Below are 8,710 nucleotides of genomic sequence, written 5' to 3' on the forward strand. Positions count from 1 at the left end.
AAAAAAAAAAAAAAAAAAAATCTTAATTTGAGTAGCCACTTAATAATAGGCATTGGAATTCTTCTAAAAGAAAACTTTGGAGGCCTCTCACGTTATCATAATTTTATTTGTTATCTTAGTTAAATTACCAATTTGATTCCTAACGTATACCGTATAGGTTGATATGGTTCTACATTCTAGACATGTCAGTTTTTTAGTATTTAGGATCTATTTAGATACAACTAAAAATTGAAAACTGAAAACTGAAAACACTGTAGCAAAATAATTTTTAAATGTGTAAATAGTATTGTGGGACCTATTTTTAATGAAAAAGTTGTTAAAAACTGAAAATTATGGGTCCATGAACAGTGCACAGATGCACTATTCAGGGACAAAAGTCAACAAGTGCGGCTACTGTTCATTGAATAGTAGCCGCATAGTAACCGTGAACAGTGCACAAATGCACTGTCCACGGTTGAAAAAGTCTTTTTTTATGGCTGAAAGCAAAAAAAAAAAAAAAAGAGGCTTAAACGCGTTTTGCGCCAAACTTGGACGCAAAACACGCAAGCCAAACGATCTCTTAGGGTTCGTTTGGATTGAACTTATTATTACTGAAACTGAAAACTGAAAATATTGTAGCAAAATAGTTTTTAAATGTGTGAATAGTACCGTAGGACCTATTTTTAATACTTTTTATTACATGAACAGTGTATAAACAGTGCGTGAACAGTGCATGCACTGTTTATGCACAGATTTTTTGTCACCCAAAGTCAAACAATGCGGCCAAAAAAAAAAAAAAAAAAGAGGAAAACGCGTTGGCTGAAACGCGGACTCCGAATCCAAGCCCCACCTTAGTCAAAATAGTCAAGAGGTAGATGGAAATGATTTTTTGTGACTAGCGGTAATATTAAAAAATTAATTTTTTATGCTTCCTAAATTGCCACATAGGTTGTCAAATGTCTTTAGTTTAAAAAATCAAAACAAAATAAAATACTTGGAGTTATGAATAAATTATTTTTAGACCAATTTTCAAAATTTTATTTTCCTTTTGTTTGTATGGTTTTTTTTTAGGCATTTGAAACTTTTGTTACGGTTAGTTTCCTATGGTTTCTTTTGTTTATGATTTATGTATGCTATCTAAAAGTTAAACCCAATATAATCACTATTAATTTACAAATCTACTATGTATTAGAATTGTTCTGGTTTAAAAAAAAAAAATTGGGCTTGGATTGATATTTAACTTTGAGACAATATATGCACCAAAATACAAATAAAGATATTACTATTTCAATGTCTATATTCTAAAGATATTACTTATATATACACAACTCAAAAAAAAAAAAAAAAAATTTGAGAGTAATAGAAGCAAATACAATTGACAAATATATAAAAGAAAAAAAGAAAATTCTCAAATAAGTTCATCCGATCTCAAAAAGTGGAAAAAAGAAGCAAAATTAACACTACTCAAATAGGGTATATGCACATACATTGTACATATTAGCAATTAATTCATAAATATACCTATCCAAAAAAAAATCATAAATATAAAATAATAATAATAAATAAACAAAAATATATATATATATATAAATAAATAAAAATTAAAAAAAAAAAAAAAACCGTGCTTTACCTAGGTCAACAACTAGTATGGAAGAAAGCATAGAAACTAGGTTTTATTTGAATGAACGGTGAAAATAGCCAAATAACAACTTTTTGCAAATTATATTGCAATTTACCACTGTTTTGAAAATATGTAAGGATCTACCACTTTTTGGGTATTTGAGTGTAGCGAAATCGAGTTTGCATGGTACTCAAGTTTATAGATCAAAATTTTTCTAAGTACATTTTTTCAAAGAACTCGAGTTTTTAAAACTTGAGTTTCACAAACTCGAGTTTCAAAAAAGGTAGTACATCCCTACGTATTTTCAAAACAGTAGTATATTGCTAATTTTTTTAGAAAACAATGGTAGTGGGCCATTTTCACCTGAATGAACAACTATATTCTAGTAGATTTTAATTTGCAGGTATGCTAAAGGGCTTATGGGAGACCAAAGCAGCAGTGCAAGTTAGACAACTGAATATCTGGTCCGCTGTCATATTAGTTGGAGACAAAGAAATTGAATCAATGTGAAACAGGTAAGGAAGATAATGGAAGGTTGAGACTGTGGTCTATGACATCAAAGGCTTCAGTCTCAAGGGACAAAAGCTATTTTTATGTTGTCCACCCAAGAATTCTCAAAAAACCAAGGCAACACATAGCTTCAAAAACAAAAATTTATACGGATACCTTTTCAGCTTAATAAATCTTTTGGCACTCTGTATTCTGTAATGCAAAACCTCCTTAAACTCTTTAGCTGTTATCTTCCTTACGATCTTAAAAATATATAAAACTAATTGAAATATCACGAGATATACTTTCCAATTACTCCCTCACAAACTTGTCAAGTTCTTTAACTAAGTGTCAATTTCAAAACTATCTACATGCCTCCAATGCAATGTCTTGATATTTTGAAGTTACATGAGTTTAGACATGATCAATTTAACTCAACTGAAATTCACTCAATTCATACGAGAGAGAGAGAGAGAGAACACACACAATTTAGAGCTTGGGTTTTGAATACTAGAGGTTAGGGAACAATAGTACCATCACACTCGAGAAATATTGCCTTTCAGTTTGTTCATCCACTAGGCATTTGCGTGTGCGTTCTTGTAGTTGCATTCAAAGACATTCTTCCAATTAAATTCTTCGATGTAAAAATGTGGTAATCAAATTCAACTCGTGTCAATTTAAAACCTTATTGCATTTTCAGTCAATTCTTCATATGTATAACGCACCTGATTAATCATTTCATATGAACACAATAAAACTCAATTATACCAAATAAAATGCAATTGAACATTCTCTAAAGTAAAAAATATATATAATTGAACATTCTCAGTTGTTCTTGTCCACGAATTTCTAGCAATTTTATTTTTAACTTGGAACTCTTCTAAGTAATATGTAATATATTATGAGGGTGAAAGTACCATCTGACCAAGCCATTGGCTTCTTCTCTATCAAATTCAAGGCAGAGTTTTCTAAAAAAAAATTTAAGGCAGAGTTACACCAACCAAATTCTTGAATTCAAGCTTAACTAAAGAAAGAAAAAAAAAAAAAAAAAAAAAGATAGTAAAACACTAGGGCAACTACTCAATAATTCAAACTAAGCATCAACGTTAAGAGTACCTCCCCGTAACTTACAATAGTGAAACCAAGACGCACTTACTAAGATTCTGTGTGGTGCTTGGGATGTCATAATGTTGAAGAACTCTACTCAAATGATATTTCTTTCACTAATAAGAAGATGAAGGTTAGATGTGCAACTTATCAATTAAAAAAAAAACAATGCAATGCCACTTACATTAAGGCCCCGAAATCAATGTTTTTGCTATTTATAGTAACATTTGTTTTTCCTTAATAACTTTTAGTTTAAAAGTCAGAATAAGGTCCCGTCTGTTTTGGGACGACCCTTAAGGTCAGTAGTTTATGATTCTGCATTTAACTCAATTTTGCCATTTTTGGTAAAATTCGGTAATTTTGTCACCTAATCGCTTAATTAGTGCGAATTAGGGTTTTAAACGTTTTTGCTCAGTATTTATATGTTTTGTAGCCGTCAGAGGCAAATCAGACTATTATCAATAAACACAGACTTTTGTCAAATTTTCTTTTGGTGGATTCCAGTTTTATCTCCTTGTGGATTCAGGGAAACCCCTCGTGGATTCGAGGTTTACTACTAGAAACTAACAGTTTAGTTTCTGCTCCATCAAAGAGAGCATCGTGTGTGCTTCTCTTTAGGCTTCCGCGACATCATCTACCAAAGCCAAGCGCCCACCAAGTTTGATTAATTGATTAAATTCAAAATGTAAAGGTTTAAAGTTTTCAGCTTTGTAGTTATGGGGAAGTGGAATTAGTCTAAAGTTCTCATCTTTGAGATCAAAAGCGACAATGTAATTCCCAAACTGTGTTACCCAATGTATTGCACCATTAATACAAACACTTTTCCCAGCACTCATATACTTGGTAGAATGAAAAGGCAGCTTAGGGTTTATCTTTACCTTTCTCCACGAACCATTGCTTCTGCAGCCTAGTGTAAAAACCGTGCACACCATTTGACTAACTCTAGAATTTGATTATGGAATAGCAACTGTCCATTCAACACGTAACACTTTGTGAGTGTTGGTTAGAGGGTCGAAGCCAAAATGTGTTTCAGCGTACAAAGTGGTATCTGTTTCAGTTTCAGAGGTGAGTGAATGAGAAAGTGTTAGAGTTTGTTGGGCGGTGGGGTTATAGGTGAGAATAGGGGCGTGATTGGAATGGGGATAGGCATGGCGGTGATGGAGAAAAAAAGGGTTGAGATATTGAGAAGTGTTGAGACCTTTGGGATGGGAGGAAGGGAGTGTGAGTATGAGGAGTGAGATGGGTTTGGATCCCAAAGAGAGTGGATGATGGATTATTGGGACGGAGAAGAAGTGTTGTTGGAATGTGTCTTTGTTGAAGGCAGAGATAAGGAGGTCGTGGGTGTTATTGGATTTGGATGTGGATGTACATTGATAGGACCAAAAAATATATATAATCGTCCATACCTGGCGGGTGGACAAGAAAGAGGAACGACTTCACCGACAGCTCGGTACGAATGGGATTGCCCGAACCAGCAAATTAATTGTCGTCCTTTTGTCATGACCAACCGTTACAGAAATGTCAATAAATTCTAATACTGTTGAAGGAGTATCTGTCAAACTTAATATCCTGCACGAGCGTTACAAACTCAAAGAATTACACCCTCATTATGGCAGAACCAATGGCTAGAAGGGTACTGACACAACCTATATATATCCATAAACAAGATCAGCAAAAGGTACAAGAAAACACTCACTAGAAATTTCACTTACAAAAGATATTCTGAGATTCCTTGAATTCAAGGCCTTTCCTAACTTTGGCATCGGAGGCATTGTGGCTGGTGCTACACCGGTGACCACATTCTTTGCATTTTGAGATATTTCAGGGTCTGGAACGGCGGTGGACGATCACAGCCTGGACGAACATCTCTATTGACGATCCTAGCATCATCATACATAGTTGACGAAGATGTAAAGACTGGCAAGCGCTTCCGATTCGGAAATGCATCAAGGACATGGCCGCCGCCGCCGCCACACCCTCCCCCCTCTCTATCTCTCTCAATCAAGAGGCAGGCTTAGGTAATAGTCGGACCTCTTCCCTAGCGGTGTTTGGAGTTGGATGGGAGATAAAAGCTATTCAGAATGGTCATGGGTTTGGAATTTTTTTTTTGAACGGGTTTGGACTTTGGATTGACACAGGGTTGAGATTTTATTCAACCTGGCCCAAATTCTTTAGAAAGTTGAGAAATTTTTTGACATTTAACATGATTTTCAAAACAACTTCGTTATTTGGCATGTTTTTAAAACATATTTGTAAACTAGCCGCTTGAGTCTTAGAGACTTGAAATTCTAGCGTTTAAGACTTGAGTTCCATGTGCTAGCAATGCTCCCATGGAATAGGGGCATACATTAAAAAAAATCTTGGGAAGGTTCAACTGAGTCAACCTATTATGGTATATCTAAACATATTCATTTTATATGGATTAGGTTGGATAGAACTAGATTAGATCTGTTGAATTAGTGTGTTGAATGCACATTTCTTAATAGAGTGTACACAAATTTGAGAGTTGAGATGCATCCTCAAACTCTCATGAGCAATTATGCTCGATCTCTATCTACTACAAAAAAAATTAGTAAGCTTTCCAACTACCAAATTATATGATCTTAGGGATGAAATTGAACATAACCCTCAAAATGTAGGGATCAAAATAATAATAATAATAATAATAATAATAATAATAATTATTATTATTATTATTATTATTATTATTATTATTATTCGGATGAGAAACACATAGGGTTAGAAATTAAATATCCTATTTAATAATGTAACTCAAATAATAGTTTTCAATGTTTAAACACTGAAAACTGTGGGCCCAAAAAAAAAATACTTCATCCATCCTAATTTGTTTGTCCTGTTTGAAAAATCAAACTTTTTAAGGGAATATCATTTATTGTTTTGTTTGCCTTATAAAAATATATAAGTTTACAAAACTACGCTCAAATAAATTTATCAATTTTTTTTTAAAAGATTTATTCTTAATAAGGTAACTAAAAAGATGTCCCAATTAGATTGATTTTTTAAATATTTGTTAGTTTTCTTTTCAAATAGTTTTGAAAATAAGGTAAGGGTATAATAGGAACATTAGTAAATTAATGACTCTTATTTTTAGAAACAGGACAATATTTTAGGACATCCCAAAATGGAATAGAGGACAAATAAACTGGGATGGAGGGAGTAAAATATTTGGTAGGAGTGTTTTTTTTAAGAGTATTTGAGTTATGTTTCTCATTTTTGGGTGTTTAAATATTGAATCTAGAAAACTCCTCTCACTAGTTTTCAGTTTTCAAATAATATTGTTTAATGGCAGTTTTGTAACTATTTTAAAAACTGTAGGTCTCACTGATTATATTACATATCATCACTATTTTTAAAAACACACACACTCATACCAAACACACAATTATATATATTTTTTTCACTTTTAAAAAAACATTATTAAAAATATAATACCAAATATATTTTTTCCATTATGAATACATTAAAAATGTATTTTCACAATAATTTTTAAACTACAATTTTTACGTCAAATTTCATTAATAATAGTCAAACACCTTTCCCAAAGCCATAATTTTGTAGGGGTGAAAATGGTCTTTACGAATCTGATGAGGTGTCAAATTCAAGAGACATTGGATTAAAGGGAATGAATGATGGCAAAATGGTTGGCATTGCTAAGAAACAGCGAATGGTCCCACGGGTCATTTTCTGAGATGACTAGTAGTTTACCGTGCAATATGGGTATCTCCCCCACATGCAAGTGGGGTTTGAAGAATTCACATGGGGACCAGTTACCGTATAATAAAATAAAAGTGACTTCCCAAGATTACCAAAAACAAAAAAGTTCTCCCATAAAAAAAAAAAAAAAAAGTTTATTAATATATTAGCTTTACCTACTGGCTACTGCTATTTTTTTTTTTTTTTTGATAGAAAAAGATTTGTAAATTTTCATTTATTGAATCTTTAATTCGGAAATTTTGGTGGGGCTACAAGGGGAGGCACGAAAAATTCATTGGGTGGGATGGAAAAAATTGTGCAAGGCAAAGTGTCACGGAGGGTTGGGATTCAAAGATATTGAACTCTTCAATATTGCTATGCTTGGTAAGCAAGTTTGGCAGTTGCTCCATAACAAAGAATCTCTCTTCTACAAGGTCTTTAAAGCCAAATATTTTCCCAATTGTTCTATTTTGGATGAGGGGGTGAAGGTGAATGGCACATATGCTTGGCAAAGCATACTAAAAGCACGAGAGGTGGTGCGGATGAGGTCAAAATGAAGAATTGGGGATGGACAATCTGTCATGATCCGTGGGGACAAGTGGCTACCTGATTTGTACTCTAGCCGTGTGGTGTCACCGCAGAAAAACTTCCCCAACAATACTTGGGTTTGTGCTCTTATTGATGAGGAAAATAGATGCTGGATGGAGGATCGGATACGTGAGGAATTTTGGCCACATGAAGCTGAAGCAATCCTCAGCCTACCTTTGAGTTTTGTTAGAAATACTAAGTGATTGTATTGTATTTCATAATCAAAGAATATACATGTGTGCCTTTATATAGGAGGCATATGTGTGTGGTACAAGTAAGCATATATGTGCGGCACAAGTAAAGTGTAGTACAAGTACAAGTGTGCTATACAAGTAAACTAGCTGGGCCTAAAGCCCATAACATAATATACATTAACAGCCCCCCTCAAACTCAAGGTGGATGTGAGACCAGCTTGAGGTTGTCAACCAAATCACGAGTGCGTCCCTTAGGAAGTGACTTGGTGAAGATATCTGCAAGTTGATCTTTGGAAGAGACGGAGAAAAGCTTGAGAGCACCATGGACAAGATGATAACGGATAAAATGACAATCAATCTCGATGTGTTTAGTCCGTTCATGGAAGACATCATTGTGAGCAATATGAATGACACTCTGGTTGTCATAATAAAGGGGAGTAGCAGAGGCTATGGACACACCCAAATCCTTAAGAAGCCATCGTAGCCAAAGGAGCTCAGATGTGGTATCAGCAAGAGCACGATATTCTGCTTCAGTACTGGAGCGGGCCACGATAGTTTGTTTCTTACTTCGCCAAAAAATCAAAGAAAAACCAAGGAGAAAGCAATAACCTATAGTGGACCTGCGATCAGTGGAATCTCCTGCCCAATCAGCATCAGAGAATGCACGGAGTACAAGAGGAGACTGAGCTCAGTAGAAAATGCCATGAAAGAGAGTGCCCTTCAGGTATCAAAGGATGCGCAGAACAGCAGCATAGTGAGTTGATCGTGGAGCAGACAGATACTGGCTCACCTGATGAACAGCATAAGAGATGTCTGGATGAGTAACTGTGAGATAAACTAGGCTGCTAACCAATCGTCTGTAAAGAGAAGGATTAGACAATGGTTTCCCCCCGAGGGTATCAGATGCGCATTAAGCTCAACTGGAGTGTCAACAGTTTTGCTGTCAGTGAGTCCAGCTCGAGACAGAAGGTCAGAAGCATACTTGGCTTGAGTAATATAAAGACCATCAGTGGAATGA

The sequence above is a fragment of the Quercus suber genome, unplaced genomic scaffold (genome assembly GCF_002906115.3).
Source record: "Quercus suber isolate HL8 unplaced genomic scaffold, Cork oak 2.0 scaffold_108, whole genome shotgun sequence".
NCBI classification, from domain to species: Eukaryota; Viridiplantae; Streptophyta; class Magnoliopsida; order Fagales; family Fagaceae; genus Quercus; species Quercus suber.